This window comes from Carcharhinus amblyrhynchos, chromosome 12 (assembly GCF_965287045.1).
Source record: "Carcharhinus amblyrhynchos chromosome 12, sCarAmb.v2.hapA, whole genome shotgun sequence".
NCBI classification, from domain to species: domain Eukaryota; kingdom Metazoa; phylum Chordata; class Chondrichthyes; order Carcharhiniformes; family Carcharhinidae; genus Carcharhinus; species Carcharhinus amblyrhynchos.
In genome coordinates, this window is record NC_137335.1 from 54,969,999 (window position 1) to 54,997,504 (window position 27,506).

A 27,506-nucleotide genomic window follows, 5' to 3' on the forward strand; every position below is an offset into this window, starting at 1 on the left:
GTTATTTGGAGAGTAATGAATTGATTGGAGATAGTCAGCATGGTTTTGTGGCAGGTAGGTCGTGCCTTACTAACCTTATTGAGTTTTTTGAGAAAGTGACCAAAGAGGTGGATGGGGGTAAGGCAGTGGACGTGGTGTATATGGATTTTAGTAAGGCGTTTGATAAGGTTCACCATGGTAGGCTTCTGCAGAAAATGCAGATGTATGGGATTGGGGGTGATCTAGGGAATTGGATCAGGAATTGGCTAGTGGATAGGAGACAAAGGGTGGTGGTTGATGGTAAATATTCATCATGGAGTTCGATTACGAGTGGTGTGCCTCAGGGATCTGTTTTGGGGCCACTGCTGTTTGTAATTTTTATTAATGATCTGGACGAGGGTATAGTTGGGTGGATTAGTAAATTTGCTGATGACACCAAAGTCGGAGGTGTGGTAGATAGTGATGAAGGGTGTCATAGTTTGCAGGAAGACTTAGACAGGTTGCAGAGCTGGGCCGAGAGGTGGCGGATGGAGTTTAATGCGGAGAAGTGTGAGGTAATTCACTTTGGTAGGAATAACAGATGTGTCAAGTATAGGGCTAACGGGAGGACTTTGAATAGTGTGGATGAGCAGAGGGATCTAGGTGTATGTGTACATAGATCCCTGAAAGTTGGGAGTCAAGTAGATAAGGTTGTTAAGAAGGCATACGGTGTCTTGGCGTTTATTGGTAGGGGGATTGAATTTAGGAGTCGCAGCGTCATGTTGCAACTGTACACGACTCTGGTGCGGCCGCACTTGGAGTACTGTGTGCAGTTCTGGTCCCCACATTACAGGAAGGATGTGGAGGCTTTGGAAAGGGTGCAGAGGAGGTTTACCAGGATGTTGCCTGGTATGGAGGGGAGGTCCTATGAGGAGAGGCTGAGGGATTTGGGGTTGTTTTCGCTGGAAAGAAGGCGGCTAAGAGGGGATCTTATTGAAACATATAAGATGATTAGAGGTTTAGATAGGGTGGATAGTAATAGCCTTTTTCCTCTGATGGAGAAATCTAGCACGAGGGGGCATGGCTTTAAATTAAGGGGTGGTAGTTATAGGACGGATGTCAGGGGTAGGTTCTTTACCCAGAGGGTGGTGAGGGATTGGAATGCCCTGCCTGCTGCAGTTGTAAATGCGCCTAGTTTGGGGGCGTTTAAGAGATCCGTGGATAGGTTTATGGACGAAAAGGGATTGGTTTAGGTTAGTGGGTCATTGTTTTGTAACTGGTCGGCGCAACATCGTGGGCCGAAGGGCCTGTTCTGCGCTGTAACGTTCTATGTTCTATGTTCTATGTTCTAAATACTTACTCAGCGTCAAAACTGTTCCACTCGACCAAAGGTCAAATGTTATATCCCAAGTATATCTAGAACACTATCAAACAAAATATAATGTGTGAAATTTCATATTTTTACAATTATCAATTAAGTTTATAATGTTGAAACTCCCCAGTTTTAATTGCCCTGCCGTTGGTGGCCATGCCTTCAGACCACTAACTCGTCAATCTCCTTTCTAAACCTTTCCACCTCTTTACTTCCTTTAAGACATTCCTCAAACCCACATCTTTAGTCAAACTTTTGATCACCTGACTTGATTTTGCCTTATATGACTCAATGTCATATTTGTTTTAAGGTTCCAATGCAGCACCTTGGGATATTTTGTTACATTAAGGGTGTTATAGAAATTCTCAGTCATTGTTGTTGCTGATAAGTCATCAACCTGAAACATTAACTCTTGTTTTCCTCTCCACAAAAGCTGCCTGACCTGAGTTTCTCCAGAACTTTTGCTTTTGTTTTAGATTCTCAGCTAGGCGGAACAGTGGCACAGTGCTTAACACTGCTGCCTCACAGCACCAGGGACCTGGGTTTGATTCTTGATTCGGGTTACTATCTGTGCAGAGTCTGCATATTCTTCCTGTCTCTGCATAGGTTTCCTCTAGGTGCTCCAGTTTCCTCCTACAGGCCAAAACACATACTGGTTAGGTGCATTCTCCCTCGGCGTACCCGAACAGGCAACTAGGGGATTTACACAGTAACTGCAGTGTTTCAATCCATTGATCCAATCATTCTCAACAGTCATGTTTTCTAATCCCACTTTACAGTCATTCAACTATTTTCTCTCAATTCCTCTGCTATAGTTAATGTTAATGTAAGCCTACTTGTGACAATAACAAATAAATAAACTGCTGCAGTGTTTTGCTGCTGCTCGTTAGAATAATTGCTTCCTTTAAACTTCACAATTACATTTGGGAGAATTGTCAATTGGCAAGTTTGTCAGTTGGCTGTTTGGTGACTGGGTGAAAGAAACAGCAACAACTAACAATTTTATTCATTTTTGGGAAGGAGTAGGAATACTGACAGAATCTATCCTGCCCTATAAAAGAGCTGAGTCATACTGAATTCACACATGGAAAAATTAATTAGCCACTCTGTATTGATCCCCTGCTGTATTATCTGCTCTGGCTATTAGGGACTGCATTAGTGGACTCAAACAGAAAGGAGAATTGGGTCAAATATGCAACAAGATGCTACCACCAGTTAGTTTTCATTGCAAAAGATGTGTACCAACCCTATAGACTTATAATGTGACTCTACTGTTGGTTTCTATGCAAATACGTGCCAGCAGGATTTAATGACATCTAATTTTAGTTGGTGCTCCATTTGGGTGGCACGGTGACACAGTGGTTAGCACTGCTGCCTCAGAACGCAAGGGAGCTGGGATCAATTCCAGCCTTGGGTGACTGTATGGAGTTTGTACTTTCTCCCTGGTGTCTGCGTGGGTTTCCTTCAGGTGCTCCAGTTTTCTCCCACAGTGCAAAGATGCATGGATTAGGTGGATTGGCCATGTCCAATGATGTGCAGGGTAGGTTGATTAGCCGTGATAAAATGTGTGGGGTTCCTGGGATTGGGTGAAGGAGAGGATCTAGGTAAGATACTGTGCAGAGGGTCAGTGCAGACTTGATGGGCCAAACATCCTCCTTCGGCACTGTAGGGATTCTATGGTTTCATTAGTTGTTGAGACAATGCTGGAAACTATTATTCAGGATGTCTTTTAGAAAAGTGCTGTGTGATTAAAACATGATGTTACAAAAAGGAAAACCGTTCTGACAAATTTAGTGAAGATTTTTCAGGATATGTAACAAGTAGGATAATGTATTAGAATGGAAAGAGAACTGGTTAATGATGGGCATAAACAAAGGCAGTCTGTGGCTAGTAGAGTGCTGCAAGGTTCAGTGGTGACGCCTCAGCTATTTACAATCTATATTGAATACTTAGATGAAGAGACAGAACATAATGTATCTGTAAATCCAGGTCGAAAGGTAATTTGTGTGGCCTACACAAAGAGAATGCAAAGCGGCATAGGCAGGTTAAGTAATGAACAACAAGATGGCAGACAGTATAATAATGTGGCTAAGTGTGAAGTTATTCACTTGGTTGTAAGAATAGAAAAGCAGAATGATTTTAAAAGATGTGTAACTTTTAAGTGTTGATGTTAAAAGAGACTTGGATGTGGTTGTACAAATAATGCATAAAGCAAACATGCAGATACAGCAAGCAATTCAGAAGGCAAATGGCACATTGGACTTTATTGCAACAAGATCATAATATTGGAATAAAGAAGCCTTGCTACAGTTGTACAGGGTATTGGTGAGACCGCATCTGGAATACTGTGTGCAGTTTTAGTCTCCGTATTTATGGAAGGATATACTTATATTGGAAACAGTACAGCGATGGTCGCTATGATTGAAGGGATTGTCTTATGAAGAAAGGTTGATTCAACTGGGCCTACATTCTCTGTAGCCTAAAGAATGTGAGGTGATCTCATTGAAACATACAAGATTCTGAAGGGGCATGATAGGGTGGACATGGATAGGTTGTTTCTGCTGGATTCTGGGAGCAGACAGGAAAGCAGAATTTAAATCCAAGATCAGCCAGTGTCATAATGAATGACACAGCAGTCTCAATGGGCCAAAGCATCTTGATCTCCAACTTCTCCCCCAACTGAATCTCAAGATAACAATGACATTAAAAGGAAGGAATCATACACATCTATCCACCAGCCCAGCAGGTATATGCAGGTGTTTGTGCTACACACATGCCTTGTTGCACCTTACTTCATCTTACCTTTTCAACAAATCTTTCTATTCCCTTCTCCCCCTGTACTCATCTAACTTCTCCTTAAATCTATCTATGATATATGTCTCAACCACTCTATGTAATAATAAATTGTATTTTGTTATCTAGGGAAAGAAATTTCTCCCAAATTCCTGACTGGATTTAAGAGTGATCTTCTTATAACTGAGGCTCTCAGTTTGGGGCTCTCCCACAAGTGATAACCCTTTATTTACATCAAACACTTCCATGATTTTAAAGTTGTGTATTCGGTCACCACACAGTCTTTTCTTTCCTGAATATCTAATACATTTGGAATGAAAGAAATTGAACTAACAAAGAGCCGTGTGTTTTGAGGATTGATCTTTTGTGCTCTGTATTTGATTCTAAACACTGAAGCACAGCTCCAGTCCAGGTTTTGTGTCTTTCTGGTGAAATAATGCCTTTTAAACCTCCTGTAGATGTATTGGGCAGAATTTAATGAACTTGCCAACCAGTTGGAGAACTGAGAGGAGCCTCTTGTTGATTCTCTCTGGAAGGCCCAACCTAATTACAAGGAAATCAGGCAGTGACCCGGACAGCACTTAGCTTCCAATCGGATTAAGTGCTATATAGGGTGGACATCCTGCTGAAACTGGCAGCTCTCCAGTATTGGCAGCACTGCTGGGAGCAGTGGTCACTGATGGTATTACATGCAAACCAATAGGAGGGGTCAGCTATAGAAGCCGAGATAGAGGTGAGTGTGGACAGGATGGAGGTTGGCGGGAGAGAAGTCACCAGCAAGGGGTGGATTTTAGTGGGGCCTCTTTCCTGCTGCTGGATCCTTGGATCAGGGCACAGAATGCCTGTCATTGAGGGATATTTCCACTTCCCCTCCCCTCCCCTACTGGCAATCCCAACGGGGTTCATGAGGCAGTCTTGCTATATGGTGAATCCTCTATCTGCCATTGGTTGAAGAGCAGCAGAGATAGGCTGAGGTCCTTAAGTGACCCTTGGTGACCACACGGAAACCACCCTCTACTCTTTCTGCCTTGAGTTTGATTGGTGATGAAGGCAGCAGTTTCTCCATACCATACCCTCCTGCATGATCAAATAGCTCCCACTGCTTCCAAGCGTGCCTAGGGTTAGGAAGGGGGATTAAATTCCATCCTTTTTTTTTGCTTGTTCCATCCACACCCTCTTTTGTCTTACATAGAATCATAGAATTCCTATAGTTCCTATAGCCATAGTTCCTATAGCTATAGAATTCCTATAGCCATTTGGCCCATTGAACCTGCACTGACAACAAGCCCACACAGGCCCTGCCTTTTAACCCCATGTATTTACCCTGCTAGTCTCCCTGACATTAAGAGGCAATTCAACATAGCCAATCCACCTAACCCGCACATCTTTGAAGTGTGGGAGGAAACCGGATCACCCAGAGGGAACCCACTAGATGAAGGAGCAGCGCTCTGAAAGCTCGTGATAGCAAATAAACCTGTTGGACTTAACCTGGTGTTGTGAGACTTCTTATTGTGCCTATCCCAGTCCAACACTGGCATCGCCACACCACGCAGATAGGTGAAGAATGTACAAACTCCACACAGACAGTGACCCGAGGCCAGAATTGAACCCGGTTCCCTGGCGCTATGAGGCCACAGTGCTAACCACTGTGCTACTGTGCACAGTCATCACTTTTGTCATTTAATCTGTGCAATCTTTCACCTAAGGGTGGCATGCCATATTGAATGAAATCAGATGTCGTAGAGAATAGGGCATTGCCATCTGGTGAATGGAGCTCTCAGAGTTCCTCAAGTGATGACTCCATGACCTGATAGAAAGGAATAGGAGCTGTTGAAATTGAGGGTCATTGGCAACTTCCTGAGGCAGTCTCAGCCTTCCAAAGAGCTTTTTGGCAGAGATGGCCAACTGCTGACATGAAGTTCACTATAGACGTGCACAGAATAGGTAACCGTGATAGTGGTGCATGCTAATAATGCCTCATTATTATGGTATCACTTTCCAACAAACTCAAATCTCTAATCTTTCTCAGACCAAGATCTATAGATTTCAGAGCAAGTGGCCCATACAGTGCTGAACAAGAATCAGACTTTAAAAAATTTTGTTTGCAAATCTACTTTTTTTTCAAAGCTTAAACCTTCATAAAGCAATCAGTTTGCTTTAGATTATCACTACTGACAGAGCAGACCAATGTAATAGTTATTGTGATTATATCTTCCTATTAAATCTCACCAGCATATCCACACTGTCTACTATGCAAGTCAGTATTGTTGTACCCTTATTTTTATGTTCAAATTCCAGATGGAAGGTATATGTGAATTCCCTCCTGGCAATAACTGTCCTGAAAGGGTTGGCATGAATACAAAGTATGAAATTGCATTCAAAAGGTGACTTTTTCAATAATTTACTTGGAGGAATTTCACCCCTAGTTATTTTGTGAAACAAAAGGCACCTGCAGTAATACTTACTGGAATAGACATGCTTACTGGACTACACACAAGTCACTGTCTCTTTGATGTCTCATTATTTCTCAGCTTAGCAAATTCATAAAATCCACCAGAGTAAAAGAAAATCCTTCAGTCCAACTGAGTTGAGGAGCAGTAAATGAATGGTTAAGTCAGCTGTGGAAACCCGCAACTTTGGGTGGAATTTTACATAGCTCGGTGGTGGAAAGGAATAGGAGCTGTTGAAACTGAGGATGCAGGAGCCCATGAATCGGCAACTCCTACTTCTGCCTTTGAAAGATGGCATGTGGTGACCAATTTATTTATGGCTGTCCAGTAGGGAGCTGGCCAACAGGTTCAGAAGATGGTGGGCAGTGTGCATGGTGGCACAGTGGTTAGCACTGCAGCCTCACAGCGCCAGGGACCCAGGTTCAATTCTGGACTCAGGTGACAGTGTGAAGTTTGCACATTCTCCCCATGTCTGCATAGGTTTCCTCCTGGTGCTCAGGTTTCCTCCTGCTGTCCAAAAGTGTGCCCAATCAGGATCGCATCTCCAGGGACAAGGGACAGGGTGGCATGACCTGGAAGGGGGTCCTAGCTGCCCAGTTACAGGGCACCCCTCTGGCATGGGAGACTGTGGCAACTGTAACAAGAAACATACTGTCTTTTTGCAAGGAAAGAAAAAACATATGAATGTAGCTGACCCGTTGCTCAGGGAGTCATTGAAAACCAGGCCTTTAACTCTCTTTGTCTTTCCAAAGAAGGCCGAGAAAATGGAGCCAAGAGCTGATGAGGGCCCCAGACCAATGGTGGCCCCAAAGTTTGACAACTGTTCCCTGCGAACACTCCTCCAAGCTGTAAGTGCTGGGTGGGATGTCCTCATGCTAGCTGGTGGAAAGAGGAGACAGCCCAGTCTTTTTCCCAAGGTGGAAGAGGCAATTACTAGGGGACGTAGGTTTAAGATGTGAGGGGCAAGTTTTAAAAGAGATGTACAAGACAGATTTTTTACACAGAATGGTGGGTGCCTGGAACTCTTTGCCGGGGTGGTAGTGGAAGCGGATACATAGTGACTATTAAGGGGCATCATGACAAGTACATGAATGAGATGGGAATAGAGGGATATGGTCCCCGGAAGGGTAGGGGTTTTAGTTAAGACGGGCAGCATGGTCAGTACAGGCTTGGAGGGCCGAAGGGCCTGTTCCTGTCTTGTAATTTTGTTATTTGTTCTTTGTTCAGTCAGACAACAGCAGCCTGGACAAAAGTCGCAGTGGAGGTCAGTGGTTATACAGCGAACCTGGCTTTCAGGCCACAAAAGGACCGATGATCTTTTGGGATCTGCAGGGGTGAGTGTGTCACCATTCTGGAGGTAGGCACATAAGGAAGGGTTTGATGTGGTTCCATGGTAGGATTGTCTTGTATGTTGCCCATGAGTGTAGGGCATTGTTATGCACACATGCCACTCTGCATGGCAGTGGTGGTTAAGAAGGGGTTTGGGAATTACCACATCTGTCAGCTGGCAAAAAGTGTAGAATAAATTGTGCTACTGACAAAGGACACAACAGCCACAATCTTGAAGACATTATTGTAGCACGGCATCATCAATCCAAGGTTCTACTTTATTTGCCAGGAAAAGAGGAAGCACCATGACCAAGAAAAGAGCAGGACTGGAGACACAGGAACAAAGTGAGGGCGGCACGATGGCACAGTGGGTAGCACTGCTGCCTCATAGCGCCAAGGACCCGAGTTCAATTCTGGCCTCAGGTCACTGTCTGTGTGGAGTTTGCACATTCTCCCCTTGTCTGTGCAGCTTTCCTGCTGATGCTCAGGTTTCCTCCTGCTGTCCCAAGGTGTGTGGGTTAGGTGGATTGACCTTGCTTGATTGCCCCTCAACGTAAATGCATGGGGATATGGAGATGGGGCTTGGGTGGGACTGTTGTTGATGCAGGCTAAATGGACCGAATGACCTCCTCCTGCACTGTAGGGATTCTATGATCTTCTATGATCAGCGTCCCCAAAATTGCCATCCTGACAGTCATTGAGGAGGAGGTCCTGGAGTTGGCTGACAACAAATACAGCAGGGCCAAAGGTTGAGGTGAGGTAAGAGGAAGGCCCTGGAGTGGTGAGAATCTAATTTTTCATAACTCCAACAAACACTGCTAAAGGGGGTGAGGAAGATAAAGCTGGCAGGAAGGGAGCACAGGTGGCTTGAGATTTTGAAGACCTACTGACATTGTGGAGAGGATTGGCTGAACAATGAATCACATCTCCCAATGCCTCACGTGTTTGTGAGAAGGAAGTGGAAGATGTCTGAACACTTTTTTTCACTGCACTTTAACATAGCTGGCAGTAGCCCCAAGGGACCAATATTAATCTCTGAGGGGGAAGAGCATATGACAAAGGATGTAATGATATATCTTAGCTCCAGTGCAAATACATGCACCTTGGTGGGGATGTGCAACTTGACTATAATGGATAGTGAGACATTAGTGATAGCCATCATAACCATCACACAAAGAGCTGTTAGAGACTTCCCTCTGACAGTCAGAGGAGTGCTGGACGTGACCTAGATGCATACATCCAACCCCCCTCCCTGCCATGCTGATGATGGGTCTTCCATCAGCCGGCAGTTGCTGGACACCCAGCATGAGGTGTGTGGAAATGTGGCAGAGATTCCAGAGGGATTGAACACTCTAGCTCAGGAGGGGCCCATCAATGTCATATGCTCTGCAACGCTCAACAGAATGCATGGCTTCCTCCACTGACATACTGATAACTGTCATGGAGCATCAACCTTATGAACCCTCCCCCAAGACAGCTCTGAATCTGATCAGAGGTCTAGGCACAGCAAGCTTTTCCCAAATAACTAAGTCTCAGCAGCCTCTCCTGCTAAAGTCAGGCAAAAACCCATCTCCAGACTTTATATCTGCCCTTTCATCAGTCCCTGAAAAATGATTTCTACCAGCCACGTTTCCCATGCACATTTTTGTATGGGTAATGATTTATGACAATTGGGCTGTTCAGTACCTTAATCAGAGTTTAAGCACCAATTTCAAAATGATGAGCAGGCTGCCAATTTCGGAGTCCTCCCACCTACCAGATTATTGTGGCATAATGATGTGTACCTGAAACAACATCTTCACTCTGGATTTAACACTCCTGTGGAGCGATGGCAGTCCCACTTTGGTCGTGTAAAGTTCTACCACTTATCATGTTACATTTGAATTTCAAACAAAATATCTTCCGACATATTCAAATTATCTTGGCTATTTCTACAAGATCACTAGGCAGCTGGAGTTAACTTCAAATAAAAACAATTGCAACTTTTCAAATTTAACTCAATAATAAACTGGAACATTTATTTTTGAGGAATATTGTGTAAAATATATATCTTGGCTTCCTGGACAAAAGGAAACTTCGAAATCATGTTCAGCCTTTACTACATTCTGTTCACACCATTGAAACAATCCAACATTTTGCCATCAAACACTTCTGGATTAAAGTTCATATTAAAAGTAAATTGTTGATTAGATAGAAATTTCAGTAAAGCATTTGTCTGGGCTCAATTCTCGTATCGTGGCAGAGCGCTGGGTTGGGGGGGAAATCGTCACTATTGGGGGGTGGGGGTTGGCTGGTGATTGGGGGGGGGAGGGAGGAGGAGAGGGGAGGGGAGGGGAGTCGAGGCTGGCCCGGGAATGGTTGTGGGGGCTGTGATCGGACTGTGGGGTGTGTGTAGGGGCAGCACTTCAGGTGTCCCGGGCTAAACACTGATCAAGATGGCTAGCAAACTGCAGGCTGACAGGTCAGGGCTACTGTGCATGCGCAGAGTTCCGGAACTATCAGACTTCAGCGTGAATAGACCCCGCCCTTCCCCGAGCTTTTAGTGATATTCACGATTGTAACCTTTGCATTGCACAGAGTGTGGGAGATTCAAGTGTGAACTTCCACTGAAAAAATCGTTATTTACATCATTTTTCTTGCCAGTTCAGCACTTAGATTTTTTTTGGGAGAATCAGGTCCATAATTTCATATTGAAATATTTTGTTTTAATATTTCAATAAAACTTTCAGAGAATTTTGTAAAGTTTAATGGAAAATATTTATTAACAAAAATGTTATAAATACAAGACTTTGATACCGTGTTAACGTTTAACTAAACATTTTACTTCAGCAGCTGCATTATGACATTTCGTTCAATTACCTCATCTTTTCCAATTTCTTGCAATAAAATATATTTTATCTCTTTAACACAGCGATTTTTTTTCCTTTAGCACAATGGTTCTGTTGTGTCTGTAAACAAGGAAGTAAGGGAGAGAGGGAGGGATGGGCGCAAGAGAGGAGGGCATGAGAGGGGAGGGCAAGGGAGGGGAAAGGAAGAGAAGGGAAACGAAGAGAACGTTTGAACATAATAATTGCACATTTTACATGTAGCCTGACTCTTTTCTCGTGATCCCTGCACCTACACCAAAGCCCCAAAAGATCTTCAGTGGTTTTAAGCAGCCAAGCTGAAAGTGTGATGCACCAGCAGTGGTGGAACATGACTCCAGATGTTCAATTTACACTGGATTCTGCAATACTTATCAGAGAGACAGTTCACATCAGCTTACAGTAGACTTGCGTATGTCATCTTAAGGAATACACTTTCCTAAAGTATCTGAAGTAGCCAAGTTGCATATTTCCCATTGTAGAACTCATATCATCCTATACCTTAAGAGGCTTCTAAGGATTAACATTGCATCAGAGAGGTACTTACAATGCTGCTTAAAAAACACAGCAAATTCCAAATGGACTTTGGCTGAAACTTATCACAGACACTGCGAATCCAATTTTATATATATGAATGTACTTTTTATTGGAATTAACATTACGTCATGACAAAGTTGTAAACAAAAATTTTAAAACTCTTTCACTTTTTTTACACATGTTTTAAACATCTTTTAAACCCATTTACAAAAAAATTAATCCACCAAAAGAATGTCGACTGCCTCTACTCACTGCAGCTAGAGCAGCAAAAAAGTGTGCAAATTAATAAGCATAAATATCCATCTATCAACTGGGCAAGTAAGGGAAGTTAGGGATAGACTGCAGCACAGTGCTTCAATCTCACAGCTTTAAAAAACAGACTGGAGGTTTAAACTTGGTGAGCTTTCAGTGCACACATCCGTGTGTTGTGATCTCTGGATTGTTCCAACACTCATGTATGGCACACAATCCCCATAAGTCAGTATTCCGGCCGGAACTTACAGGCCATTGTTTCAGTTCAATGGCGACATCAGTCAGTAATGCTAAATGTGACAGTCATTGGGTGGGATTTTCTGTGCAATCCACTGGGTGTTTCATGGAAGCAGGGGCAGTCTGCCATTGGTAGCAGTAGGATTTTCTGGTCTCACTGTTATCAGTGGGGTATCCCGTTGAAAGCACCCCTCACCACTGAGGATCCTGCAGCATGGATGCACTGTCAGCAGGACTGGAAGATCCTGCTAGCATGAACTGCTGGAAAATTCCAGCCATCGAGTCTTTACAGCACTGAAATTGATTCATTGGTATTTAGGGGCCTTTACTGATAAGTAGCGGTTTATGGAGATCAAATGAGAAAAACAATAAGCATAGCTGTGGCAGATTGCTGACACGTCTGGGCTAACAGATGGAAAAGTGCCAACGGGATGAGCTACCAGTCATTCAGTAGTGGTCGATAAACCTCAACAAGTGTCAGTAGTACCTTCAGGGAAGGAAGTAAGAAAGAAAATTAGAGACAGAAAGAGAGAGAGAGAGATTGGAATGGTTCTACTTTACAAGGGACCTAACAGTTCTACAAGACATCTGCCCTCAAATCCTATCTACCCTTTTAGCTAATGGAAATGAGAATGAAATGTAAAACAGGTTGTAATTCATTACTGCCCATTTTACATTATCACACAATGTCAGAATCTTCTCCACTGTGTGTTGTCATTGAGTGCGTGGAAGAACTTTCATTTATTCAATTTTGTTTAAAAAAAACACTGCTGGATGTTACCCTACATATTGAAGGTTGGAATGCAGGTTTGCCCCGTATTTTGCCCAAATACTGAATTATTCATGTTGTTGAGAATAGTCCAAAATTGAGACCAGTTACTCCCTCATTGAGTCTGAAGATATCATCAGACATACCTGGATAGGACCTTCCCTCTCACAGACAGCGTGGCATGGGAGGGTTAACAGAAAAGAAAAGAGAGAAATATAAGTTCTTTCCAAAGAAATAAAACTCCCACATCTGACGAAAAATTAATGAACAACATTTTTGTTTACAGAGATGTGATGTTTTAGTATAGTTTAGAAAAGAGGAGCCAAGTGTAGCATTTAGAATGGATACGCTCAAGCACTTGGCAAAGCACTGAATTAAATTGACATATTTACATGAAGCAAGAAAGAGTTTGCCTTTGCAAAGATGGAAATGTAGGTCAAGAATTCATTATTGATACGTGCTTTGTGTGTAAAGCTATTAAGCAAAACATCATTCAACAGGTTTTATTTAATTAAACAGTAGAAAAAGCTTTTGTCAGATAACCACTCGCTGCAACAGGATTCACAATCAATTGAAATAATTGGACTGTTGTTACAAATTTAGGTCATGGATACCAGCTTAAGTTCAGTGCGTCAATCGGTGTCTTAAATAGTCTGAGCATCTTACTTTTAGGGGAGTTGACTTACACAACACAATAGTGTAACCAGGAGGGTAACTTTAATACTCCCTATTGACTTGAACCAAATATTCATGCCTTTTCGTTTCTTCCATCACTTGGAAGATGGGCTAAGCAAACACTCAAAGGGATGAGGCTTGATATGAACCATTTATTTGCTTTATTGTGAATAGTTATGATCAGAGCAATAGTTATGACCAGATCCATTTAGTTTGATCAGTATAACTCATCCTCATGATACTGAATAAAGGACACACCATGGGTGGAAATTTCCCCCAAAATGAACTATGAGTGGAATTTTCTCCAAAAATTTCCAAGTGTCATAACAGCAATAAAATAGGGTGTTCTGTGTCAGTCTCTCCAGTGCATTACACATCACAATCTTTTGACACTTAGTGGAATGAAAGAGCCACCATGCAAGTCACACTATTATGGAGGCTCCAAGCACGTGACTCACCCAAAATGGCTGTGTGTCGCTAAAAGTGGGAGTGTCATTAACAATACACTCACAGTCAGTCACACTAGGAAGATGGTACCTCAGAGAGCAGCGCCACACTTCACAGAAGGAAAACTGGGATGGCTTCTGGACACCAAAGGGCAGAGGACAGCCACCTTCTTCCCCTGAGATGGTCAATACTCCAAGGCAGCATCACAGCATGCTGCATAGAGAATCGTCATCACCCTCACTAACATAGCCAACCAGGTCCATCACCCTGGTGTGATATGAGTGGGACCAATGGTAGGATGCGTGGACAAGGGTTGGGGGAGGGGTGGGCAGTTGGGGAGAAAGGGTTTGCAGGTGGGCTTAGGAGCTGCAAGACCACTCTTGTGGCAATGTGGGCTTCCCTCGCCATCCTACCCTGCCAGACCCTTGCCCGCATCTATCCCCATCCTCTGGCTCATCCTTGGCCTCATCCTCCTGGTCTGTCTCTTCCTCCTCAGGTGCGTCCCCATGGTTCTCCTGCTTCTTTTCTCTGCTGCTACGCCAGGTTGTGGAGTGCACAGCAGACAATGTGTCTGCTGTGCACTCCACAGCAGAGAGTGGAGACCTCTGAGTGGGAGACCCCCCAGGGGGGCTGTATTGGTGGATGCCATTAGAGTGCTCCAGGCAGCGGAACAAAATCTTCAAGAGCCAAATACACAAATGAAGGGCACCCCTTGCATGCCATCGATAGCTCCCCGCACATGGAGTATCCTGCCAATGGTGGCAAAGCCTGAAGAACGGACATCCTGTTGGACATGGCCAATGGTACTGACTATGATACTGAAAATTCATGCTCTTTATTGTCAACAAAGGATCCATATTATTAGAGAGAAAATAATAAATATGTCAGGCACTTTATGCATTTAAGTGTATGCTAGAACTTTTGATTTGCTGCTTTATATTATATATGGTATCCATACTGTCCACATTAAGCAGGATAAATCTAATCAGCCAGTTACCAACCCATCCATCTACTCTCAATCATCACCAAGGAGAGTGTTACTGACAGTGCAAATGCGTGGCACTTGTTCCTTAATTTTCTCAGTTTCTACCAGAGCCACTTTGCTCCTGACCTCATTACAGCCTTGGACCAAATATGGAAAAAAGGCTGAATTCAAGTGGAGAGGTGGGAGTGATGGCCCTTAACGTCAAGGCAGCATTTGACCAAGTGTGACATCAAGAAACCCTTGATTTGAGAGCTAGTGGGAAAGCCTCTTCACTGGTTAGACTCATGTCTATTGTACAAAGAAAGGTGGTTGTGGTTGTTGGGGGTTAATCGCAGTTTGAGGTCAGTTGCAGGACATCACTGCAGAAGTTCCTCAGGATAGTGTCCTGGGCTCAACCATCTTCACCCGGTGGGGAGGGGTGCGGGGAAGGAGGAGGAGGACATCCTCAGGAACCTGTTCCTGGGCTTGGCCAATCTTGCTATAAACAAGTCCAGGCCACAGGTGACCGAGGGGGTCATCCGGCCTGATTGTCTGTCCCTCTCTTGTGGCTATATGCAATGTCTCTACAGTGGGACTATGCAGTATCAGCGGGCACCATCAAGACATTCTGTGCTCATTGGGCACCACAGGGATTGGAGTGTGTAATTGACTCTTTTAATAATCTTTTGGTTCAATGTTTTAAGTTTCAGTGATACTGTGTTTTTGTTTTGAGTAGTTCCTCTTTAAAAGGCTGCCCTTCTTGCTTTTGTCCCTCAATCTGTTTAATTTATAGTTTAATTAGTTTACCCAAAAAGAATGGCCCAACCATCTTCAGCTGCTTCATCAATGACTTTCCTTCCATCATAAGGTCAGAAGTGGGGGTGCTGAGGAATACACAATGTTCAGCACCATTTGCAACTCCTCAGAAACTGAAGCAGTCCTTGCATGCATGAAGTAAGAGCTGGACAAACATTCAGGCTTAGCTAATAAATGGAAAATAACAGTCTTGCCACGTAAGAGCCGGGCAGTCTTCAACAAGAGAGAATCTGACTATCTCTGCTTAATGTTCAGCAACTTTACTATTGTTTAATCTCCCACCATCAACATTCTGGGGATTTACTATTGACCAGGAACTTAACTGGGACAACCTTATGAATCCTGAGGCTACAAGAGCAGGTCAGGAGCTGGGAATTCTGTGGCAAGTTCATTCACTTCCTGACACCAAAACATTCCATGATGTGCAAGACAGAATCATGAGTGTGAAAGAATACTCTCCATTGCCTGGATGAGTGCAGCTCCAACAACACTCAAAAAGTTCAACACCATCCAGGACAAAGCATTCCATTCACCAGTTTAAACAATTACTCTCTTCAGCATTGTATTCAATGGCAGTTGCATGTATCATCTCCAAGATTACATACAGCAGCTCACCAAACCTCTTTTGATATTATCTTCCAAATCTGCGACCTCTACCACCTAGAAGGATGAGGACAGCAGATATATGGGAACACCACCATCTGCAAATTCCCCTCCAAGCCACATACCATTATAATTTGGAACTATGTTACCATTCCTTCACTGGAACTGGATCAAAAGACTGGAACTCCCTTCAGACAATGCAGTGTGTGTGAGACAACACACGGACCGTAGCGGTTCATGAAGGCAGCTCGCCATCACCTTCTCAAGGACAATTGTTCAACAAATGTTGGCCTAGCCAGAGATACTCACAGCCCAAGAAAGAACGTCAGAAAATACTATTTATTCAACTGATTTATTTACATAAAACCATATTTGTTGCATTATGTTGAAATAATGAGTATTTATGTTTATTGAAAGAGAAAAATCTGTTTTTGTTGTGATCTCAGAATCTTGCCAGTGTTTATCTAGACATGGGGCAATTGAAAAACACTGATTTCAGACATAAATGCACGAGACTGATAGCACACGCCACCTTTAAACAAATGTGAAACATAGGGTGGGACTTAACAGCCTTGCTCATCCTGAAACCATAAAATCCCGCCAAAGTAAACGGACCTTTCCATTCTCCACCCCTCACCCACTCCGATTCCCATGGTGGGCGGGGTGGTAAAATTCCGGCCAAAGGGCCTGATTTTACCATTAAGTTGCGCCCGTTTTCGGGCGCAAACTCTTGGTAAAGTCGGGCATGAGGTGAGTAGCGCAATCCCGCCCATCTCTGTGCTGGTTCCCCCTTTAGCAAGGGCTGAAAATGGCCGCCGTCGAAGCCACACCCAAAACGGGAACACTGTCAATTTAAATGCATTTGCATGCGTTTAAATTGACTTAATGGGCTACATACCCAAACTTACTGGCACTTCCCTCTTTACCACCACGTTTGCCCATCCAGATTTGGCACAGTCCGCAAAGGTCTGAGTTGGGCACTTCAGTTTCTGAGGAGGTAAGTTTCGAACGTCCGATGGCTCTCTATGTCAGATCAGTGGGGGTTGGGGGGGAGGTGGGTCAGATCGCTCCACTCAGATCGGTCGGGGGGGTGGGATGGGGAAGGAGGTAGGTCAGATGGTTTTCTGACTCAGATTGGTGGGTCAGATGGCTCCACTCAGACTGGTGATGGGGGGAGGCAGGGGGATGAGCGGGGAGGAGCGGGGGGGTGGTGTGTTGGGGGGGGTCGTTGGGAGGTCCTCTGCCACTCTGCATGTGATCGGTGGGGGAGACGAGGGTCGGGGCTGCGATCGGTCTGCATAGTGAGTGGATGGGGGGATAAGGGAGTCATTAATGTTGTGAGGATGGGGCAATGTCTGTGGGGACCAGGAGGAGGCACCATCTGGCTCAGGAACGATGTGGCAGGGGAGCATTCTTTTTTTTACTGCGCATGTGCAGCTGAAGGCGCTGCTCAGAGCTGCGATGTTTCAGGTACGGTAAGTCCCGCCCACAGGCTTCTGCAGCGTGATTCAGAATTGCTGCTTTTTTTTAGGCAGAGTGCGTATGGGGCCACCTGAGAACTGGTTTAAAAGTCAGGTCTGAAACACTTCCAGTTTCAAGTCTGCCCAGCACTTAAAATGAAAATGGTAAAATAGGGCCCAAGGTGTCTGAGGTTCTCATGCACTGTTAACGAAAGCAGAACATTAGTAAATATAGTTTTATGCTAGGTTGGATCCCACCACAGGACAATGTGATGTCTGACATGACAAAAACACACCATTGACTTAAACTCTGCATCTCAACCTGCCATCAGGAAATCCAAATTTCAACTTCCACATAACTCGATCACTCTGTATGCCACGCTTCCCACTCTGCAGGCTTCATGAAACCACCACCACCTCTCCTCTTTGCTTCCTAGATGAATGCAGTTAACCTGGGTGACAAGGGGGATTCGTGGTCCAAGAGTAACCAACCAGGGGGAATTGAGAGTGATATTTGTGTGGGAGGAAACAAAGGTTTTAAAGAAGAGGTGTGAAGAGTGAGACAATATGAGATGTTCAATCAAAGGAGGAAATGTTGCCAGCAGATTGAGAGGAAGATCAAAATGAGATTTAGACATAAGGGCAACATCACTGCTCTAAAGGTTTGAGCGAGGCAAGTGGTGAATGGCATAGCCAGGTAAAGATGCTTCATTAGGGGAAAAATGTCATCATCAATGTCCCCTCTAGGCTGTGAAGCTGTGCAGCAAGCTAAAGTTCCCAGGCAGGCTGTGCAAAACTGATCTCTTCATGTTTATGTGTGGCTGCGAAAATAAATTAGTTAAGAAGCCCACGCAGCATACAACAAGAAATATATTGTGGAGAGATTAGTCATCACTCTTCAGCCTGTCTCTGTCATGGCTATCCACAATATGCAAGGGCTTTATTAGCAAATGAATATACACCTTAGAGGGAGATGTGGAGGGAAGCAGTGATGGCTAGTCAATGGACAATGATCCCATGCTCAGAGCTGGGGACCATGAAAGGCATGATGTGGAGATGCCCCAGATGTGGACTGGGGTAAACACAGTAAGAAGTCTCACAACACCAGGTTAAAGTCCAACAGGTTTATTTGGTAGCAAAGTCCAACAGGTTTATTTGGTAGCAAACGCCAATAGCTTTCGGGGATCTGCCCCTTCGTCAGGTGAGTGAGTTTGCTACCAAATAAATCTGTTGGACTTTAATCTGGTGTTGTGAGACTTCTTACTGTGACAATGAAAGGGACAGGAAGGAGGATTAAGAGAATTAGGAAAAGGAAACATAGAGAAAAAGTAAGAAATTAAAAATAAAAAATGTCATTTTTAAAATTTCTTCTAAGCTTGAAGGAATGATACGCCATAATTGTAATCATTAATTTTTAATTTTTAATCATAGAATCCCTATCGTGCAGAAGAAAGCCATTTGGTCCATTGAGTGGGTGGCATGGTAGCACAGCGGTTAGCACAGTGGACCTGGGTTCGATTCCCAGCTTGGGTCACTGTATGTGTGGAGTTTGCACATTCTCCTCATGCCTGCATGGGTTTCCTCCGGGTGCTCCGTTTTCCTCCCACAGTCCAAAAATGTGTGAGTTAGGTTGATTGGCCATGCTAAAGTTGCCCCTTAGTGTCCTGAGATGCGTAGGTTAGAGGGATTAGTGGGTAAAATATGTAGGGATATGGGGGTAGGGCCTGGGTGGGATTGTGATTGGTGCAGACTCGATGGGCCGAATGGCCCCTTTTTGTACTGTAGCGTTTCTATTTCTATAAGTCTGCACCGATCACAATCCCACCTCGGCCTTATCCCCATACCCTCATGCATTTATCCTAGTTAGTCCCCCTGATACTAAGGGACAATTTAGCATGGCCAATCCACCTAACCTGCACATTTTTGACTGTGAGAAGAAACCAAAGCACCCAGAGGAAATCCACACAGAGACAGGGAGAATGTGCAAACTCCACACAGAATCAAACCTGGGTCTCTGATACTGTGAAGCAGCAGTACTAACCATTGTGCCACCGTGCCGCCCAATGAATGGCAGTCATTGACAATGATCATGTCCTTTAAAAAGTATCATTGCTACCATTTCCCAAACTTTTTCAGCTGCCCAAGAAGTCATCTAATCAGCGAGTGGATTCTGGAGAGGCCAACCACTGATCAGAAGAGATGGAAACAGTGTGAAACTCAAATGCTACCAATCTGCCTGGCTTGGCATAGAAAATCTGGGAGTCGCCCACTGAACCCTGGGATTCCACAGAACCCTGCTTGGGAATGCCTGATCAATGTTATTTGCTATTGACTTTAAATACAAGCAGCAAGCTAAGTTCATATCTGTGACAAAATACAGCAATTTCATGATGTCCAGTATATTTCAATGGTGAGGCAGGCAGCGAAATGTCATTTTTGAAAAGCTAATCACCACAGCAGCAGAAATAAGACAGCAGCTTTTAAATATTGGCATTGAACAACACATCAGCCCCTTCCCTAATGTTGCAGTCCCACTCAGATATCAATAATGGTAAGTTTCAATACACTCACCATTACTTTGACAACACATAAATTTTAATGCTCAAAGCTGTCACTGAAATCATAAACATTATGCAAACTGCAAATGTGGATAATATGGCCACTTATCTTTACATGGGTGGGACAAACAGCATTCAGGCCACTTGGCGCTCAACTTATACACAAAGTTAGTGAATGGAGAATTATTGCAAAATTACATCAGGAATCTAAAGTGGGAGCTATTTACACAAATTGGCATAGTGTTGCAGTGTGCAATGTGGTCAGTGCAACTGCAATGTGCAGCAAATTTTACAATCCTTATCTGCTGAGAATTCAGAAGCTCAAGTCTTTACAGTTCCAAGGGCTGTTTGTGTCATTGCTCTCCAAGTAAATCGAGCAAAAACAACTGATTCTATGGTGTGTGCTTTCCATGATGCACCAGCCTTCCCTTACGTGAGAGCAAAAGTAATAACTCTACGACAGGTCGCGCTATCAACACAAACATCTTCAAGGTGTGACTTTCTCTGATGCAGTGTGTATTTGTCAGAACCCATACTGAGAAACATATGGGCCCTGCATGATCTGTAAATGAAAAACAAAGATAAGAAATGAAACGGTGTTAGCTGAAGTGCTGATACGTGAAGACAGAGCATGGAACAACTCTTCATACAGAATGATATTTGACACTTAAAAGTGATTTATATCTGGGATGAAATGCTTGGTTTGAATGGTTTTCATTTAAATTCAGGTAGACCTCCAACAAGATGGAGGCATCTCTCACGATTTGCGCTTATTTTATGGAAATAGGTTGTTATTTCCTATGTTTCTTTTATACGCTGGCTTACCCCAACTGATATTAGAATTTGTGAAGCATGTTTCTGGCTGTCAATATATTACATGCAAAGTTTCTTAAATCCTTGCAATGTACACAGCCTAATGGATAAGGTATTAAGTTCATTGGAAGAATAAATAAACTTCCAATTAACAATTTCAAGTAACCTGATCCATAAGCTCACACATGTTTGCTTTGCAAATGTTTACAATGTGCAAGCCCAGCATCTGCATTCATAGCTGACAAAACTGAGGGAGTTGTAAGTAGCAGTAAGTCAGAAAGGAGCTGGACAAATAAACATGAAAATTGGACTTATTTGAAAATAGATAACCAGATTTAAAGGAAACAAACAACCTTGAGAGTTAGATAAAATCTACAGACTGGTTCAACTTCATTCTCACTGCAGTATTCTAACTTTCCAATTATTGTATTAACTCATGACAACCCTTGCCATGATATTGAAGAGCAGCGATGTGGTTAGCACTGCTGCCTCACACTGCCAGGGACCTGGATTTGATTTCCAGCTTGGGTCACTGTCTGTGCAGTATTTGCATGTTCTCCCCATGTCTGCTTGGGTGCTCTGATTTCCTCCTACAGTCCAAAAGACGTGCTGGTTAGATGAATTAACCATGCTAAATTCTCTCCCTCAGTGTACTCGAACAGGTGCCAGAGTATAGTGACTAGGGGATTTTCACAGTAACTTCACAGCAGTGTTAATGTAAGCCTACTTTGTGATAGATAAACATTCTTTTAAACTTTGTATTTTAAATAAAACATTTTTTGCCATTTTCTTGGCTTTTATTAGTTCTTATTCAGCTTTATATTACTTTCAATTCAGCACCAGATGTGATTTATTTAAATGTGATTTATTTATTGCATCTTCAAATTTAAACATTGCGGACAGTCCCCATTTACTTAATGTTAAAAGCACAATCAGATGTCATCAAATAGTAAGGGCCATGCTATAGCAAAGAAGGCAAGCACATCATCCTAGGTTGGTCCAGATCCAGACTGGCAGGACCAAGGCATGACAATACCTTATTGCATTTGAAAATTTGAAAAATATGTGGTATCTTGCTCTTTTTAATAGTTACCCATGGTAGACCAGAGAGCAGATTGAGTGGTTTTGGTTTAAACTAAGATAGACCGCCAAAGGATGGAAGGATGCTGATTAAGTGTCTTGATTTTGTATTAAAAATCTTTTCTACTGAACATGGATTCATTCGGGGGAGTTTTCCTGTCCTGCCTGCCATGAGAATCGTAGTGGACAGGGGGTGGGTCACACAAAGATCCATTGACCTCAGATGGGATTTTTTGGTTGTGGGGTGAGTACACTGAAAAATCATGCCCATTGTGTTCTGTGTTTCTTTTATCCAAAGCATGTTTCTAGCTGTCAAAACATTTCTGATAGTCTCCATTTAACTCAGGGCATGAGTAGTGTGAGGAACTAAGATCTCACATCATATGTTTTTTATAAAATATACATAGATATAGCTCATTGTTAATTGCAAAATATTAGAACTATACAAAGATCCTTAAAATAGCTGAAACTATGTCTGTCTATGACCCCAGAACAAAAGAAGCCACCTGGCAATTTTTGGAAAACTCATACCTCTTTTTCTCTGAGGAGCCAAAAATAATCCCTTCTGTGGACTGCACAGCTCACCTGCAAAGAGAGCTACACAAAGGTCATCTGCATCTAATCACCCAGGCTGGCCAGAAAGAGATGGATCATCTGTTAAGACAAAGGCTCCGCAACCTATCATTCAATTACTATTGACTGAGACATTTAACAGTCTTCAGAACATCGATGATGGATATGCATCTTTGACAAAGGATCGATGGAGAAGGAGGAGGTTATGTGACATAGCTTGTAGAACAAATAATATTGTCTTGCTCAACAGCATAGATCAGCCTGATACTTCCATACCATTGCCGATAAGATTGATTTCTGCATGCTTATTTCACCATGTGAAGTCAACTCACTGGAGGGGTGAATTACACAGCAAGAGTTTTCAACCTATTGACCTCCATGAAGGAATACCTCATTGGACTTTGATCTGGACTCTAGAATTCACATGAATCAATATTAATTCTGTCTGTGGTTTCTACACTGTAGAACATTATTTTAGGATGGAACAGTGACACAGCGGTTAGCATTGCTGCCTCACAGTGCCGGGACCCAGGTTTGATTCTCAGCTTGGGTCACTGTCTATGTGGAGTCTGCACATTCTCCCCTATGTCCGCATGTTTCCTCCGGGTGCTCCAGTTTCCTCCCACAGTCCAAAAGATGTGCTGGTTAAATGTATTGGCCATGCTAAAGTCTCCGTCAGTGTACCCAAACCAGTGCTGGAATGTAGCGACTAGGGAATTTTCACAGTAACTTTTTTGGAATGGCATGGTGGCACAGTGGTTAGCACTGCTCCCTCAGAGTGTCAGGGACCTTCAAAGCTTAGATGACTGTCCATGTGGAGTTTGCACATTCTCCCTGTGTCTGCACAGGTTTCCTCTGGATGTTCCTGTTTCCTCCCACAGTCCAAAGGTGTGCAGGTTGGGTGCATTTGTCATGATAAATTACCCCTTAGTGTCAGGGGGATTAGCAGATAAATGTGTGGGGCTATGTGGATAGGGCCTGGGTGGGATTGTTGGCAGTGCATACTTAATGGACCGAGTGGCCTCCTTCTGCACTATAGGGATTCTATGATTCTTATCCCTCTCTTTACTGTCTGTGTGGATGCCACGTTGCAACCCTCCTTTTGCATTTTGAATGTGTGCAATAAACTAGCTCTTTTTACTTTATCCTGTCTCAAGTTTGCTGTGGGATTATTAATAAACAATTGGATTACACAAAACCAAGGGCGTATCAAGAGGGAAACAAAATCAAAACACCTTTCTGTTTAGATGGGTGGAGCAAATAAAAATTAGCAATATTTAAATTAACCTTCCATCTGTCTGTAACAGTAGTCTCAGATATGATGATCAGTCAGTCTATACCATAAACAGTGAAAGATGTCAGGCCGATTCTTCAACGTTGCCTTGCAGTTGCAATTCTCCAGTCCCAGTGCAGGGAAATTTGGCTGAGTGCTAAGTTCACTATTCTCGTTTGCAGCAGCAGTGGGACGTGAACAGTTGGAGAATTCCAGCCATCATCAAAGAGCAAAGGCAGTGATATATCGAATCCTGGTTCGTGCAGATCCAGAATGGTAGGATTATCACATGAGATAGCTTATTTTATCTGAAAATTTTGTTAACCTACATGTATTTGAAAGGATACACCATTTTATTATAGAATTGAATATCCACAGACACAGAAACTGGCAATATGAACTATCAACATTCTCCAGGAGGCATGTTGTCCCAGCACATCGTTATTTATAGTGTGCTCACTGCCCACTTTGGACAAAGTGGCAGAAGATGTGGAAAGGGTAGGTGAGACATTGCACACATTAGCTGTCAATTGTTTGCTATCCAGCAACTGAATAAGGGTGCCTGAGTAAGTGACTGCGACTGAAGAAGGACGAGGTCTCAAAGATTGGCTGGATTGGCACTAAGCCATCATGTTCTTCCTTGTTCAAGTCATCTGTGGCTTCCCCCACCAAGATTATACAAACTGCTTCCTGATGGCGGCTCAAATGGTATATGTTAAAAGGGTCTGTGGTTGTGGGTAGCCTGCTCCTTTGAAAACAGAAAACACAAGTGCTTTGAACATTTGAATGTAATGATATGCAACACCAATGCCTAACCCACAGTGTAAATGGAAGACTACACAGCAGGAGTAATTTTGTGAGTCCATGTTTGTGGCAGGTGAGGCTTCCCACCAACAACACACACAAAAAATTATCTCCACCATCTGCAAGTAGTTTGAGGTGGTATTGTGATTTCAGCATGCTACATATCTGGGGTATCTGTGACATCTGGGGGGTTATTAAAGCGGGAAAGTGGAACTGAGCCACTTCAGATCAACCATGATCTTATTGAATGGTGGGGCTCAAAGGGCTAGATGGCCTACTCCTGCTCCTACTTCTTATGTTCTAATGTTCTTATGTTATTTTGAATGATTCCATTTCCAGTACAGAGCCCGGGGGCAGGAATGGGGCTACTAAACTGTAGCTGTGAGTTTCTGAAGCATGCTTATCAGGAACAGAACCCCGCAAAATGATTACTTAGAAGCCTTTTTCTGGACCAACCACATCACAGGGATTAGACTCCCCTGAGGATTGGTTACAAGGTGTGAGGGATCATGTGATGTTTTTGGACCTTTGCTATTCTTTCTGAACCTTTTTAGATATTATGAACATTTATTTTGTTCCCGTGATTAAGTTATAGGCAATGCTACCTTGGAACTTTTCCCCATGCCAAAGAATTCCTTATTTGCTCCCATAACCTAGAGATAGGGTAAAGGGCATTCACTCTATCAGCAAACTCTTCTCACACCATTGAAGCATAGGATCATAAAACCCTACAGTGCAAAAGAAGGCCATTTGGCCCATCAAGTCTGCACTGACTCTCTGACAAAGTATCTTACCCAGACCCACCCTGCCCTATTCCTGTAACCCCACACATTTACCATGGCTAATCCACCTAACCTGTACATATTTGGACTGTGGCAGGAAACCGGAGCACCTGGAGGAAACCCATGCAGACATGGAGAGAATGTGCAAACTCCACATAGACAGTCACCCAAAACTGAAAGTGAACCTAGGTCCCTGCCGTTGTGAGACAGCAGTGCTAACCACTGGGCCACCGTGCAGCCCATACTGAATTTAAGTCACAAAGAATGAGCGTGTTCATCACCAGATAATGAAATCGACTGTCAAACTATTTCTAAAAGAACATGAAAAGACTCTTTATCAAAGAGGGTAGTTCTTTCCTTGGCACAGTTCTCTTTTGTAGCATTATTCGGCCACAGGCCATAAAAGAGGTACTTCCCTCTTCATATCTCACCTATTTTCACTTATGGGGTGGGATTTTATGGTCTCACTCATCCCAAAATCGTAAAACCCCACTCGAGATAAACGGACCTTTCCAAGCTCCACCCCCTTGCCTGCCCCTATTCCTGGGGCGAGCGGGGTGGTAAGATTCTGGCCAAAGCTTTCACTATATTAATGCCAATCTGCAGGCAGCCCATCATTTTTAAAATGCAAAGATCTCATTGAATCTGATAAGGTCACATCACATTCCAATGCAAGATACTTCCTGTGCTTGTGGAACACTCCCTGTTGTTTTGCCATGAATCAGATAATCAGCCCCAAAATCTACTTTTACATTCAATATACCACAACACAGCGTTATCATCAGATTCCACAACACTAATGCTGGTTTCTTTAGAAATTGGTAATGTACAAATTTGAATCTCTCAATTTGGTAACCAAAATTTCTAATGTTCAGACTGAGGATGGGATTCTCCAGCCATTCACACCAGCAGGATTCTCTGGTCCCGTCAGCAGCCACCCGCGCCATCACTGCTCATGGATTTCCCGGTGGCGTGGGGTGGCTTCAAGGGGAAGTCACATTGACAGCAGCGGGACCAAAGAATCCCACCACCCGTGAATGCCACCTCCTGCTACCAAGAAACACACGGCTGGGAGGCAGGAGAATCCCGCCCACTGCTTTTCAAGAAAATGTAAAAATTAGACATTAGTCCACAGATGTTCTGGCAGTGATCTTGCATCACCTGAAATGCAGTGAAACAAAATACCTGTTTCGACTCTGTCACACCACATTCTCCAAGAGATGGGATTGTTTACTTATTCAAGATGGTTGTCCATGCTAATAGTGCCACGATAGAGGTCAATAACCTGCCATTATGTTGGAGAGGTCTTTTTTTAAATTAGTTCATGGGATGTGGACTTTGCTGGCTAGGCCAGCACTTATTGCCTATCTCGAATTGCCCTCAAGAAGATGGTGGTGAACTGCCTTCTTGAGCCACTGCGTAGGTACACACACCATGCTATTAAAGAGGGAGTTCGAGGAATTTGCCTCAACGACAATTAAATAATGTCAATATCGTTCCAAGTCAGGTTGATTTGTGGCTTGGAGGTGGCAGTCACATGCATTTGTTGCCCTTGTCCTTTGGTTAGAGGTCGGGGATTTAGAAGGTGCTGTTGAAGGAACCTTGATAAGTTGCTGCAGTGTATCATGTAGATGTGCTGCCACTGTGCATTAGTGGTGAAGGGACATGATGTTGTAGGTGGCAGATGGAGCGCCAATCAAATGAATTGCTTTGTTCTCATTACTGCCAAGTTTTTTGAGTGCTGCTGAGGCAAGCAGAGTGTATTCAAACATACTCCTGGCTTGTATTTGTATATAGTGGACAGGCTTTGGAGAGTCAAGAGGTGAGTTACTTGCCACAGAGTTCCCAGCCTCTGACTTGCTCTGGTAGCCACAGAATTAGTTCAGTTCCTGATTAATGGTATAACCCAGGATGTTGATTGTGAGGATTCAGCGATGGTAATGCCATCGAATGTCAAAGAGTGATGGTTGGATATTTTCTTGTTGGAGATGCCTGGCAATTGTGTGGTGCAGAGTTATTTGCCACCAATCAACTCAAGCTGGAATATGGTACATGCTTATATGTTGCCTTGCTGTATATGGGCACGAACTGTTTCAG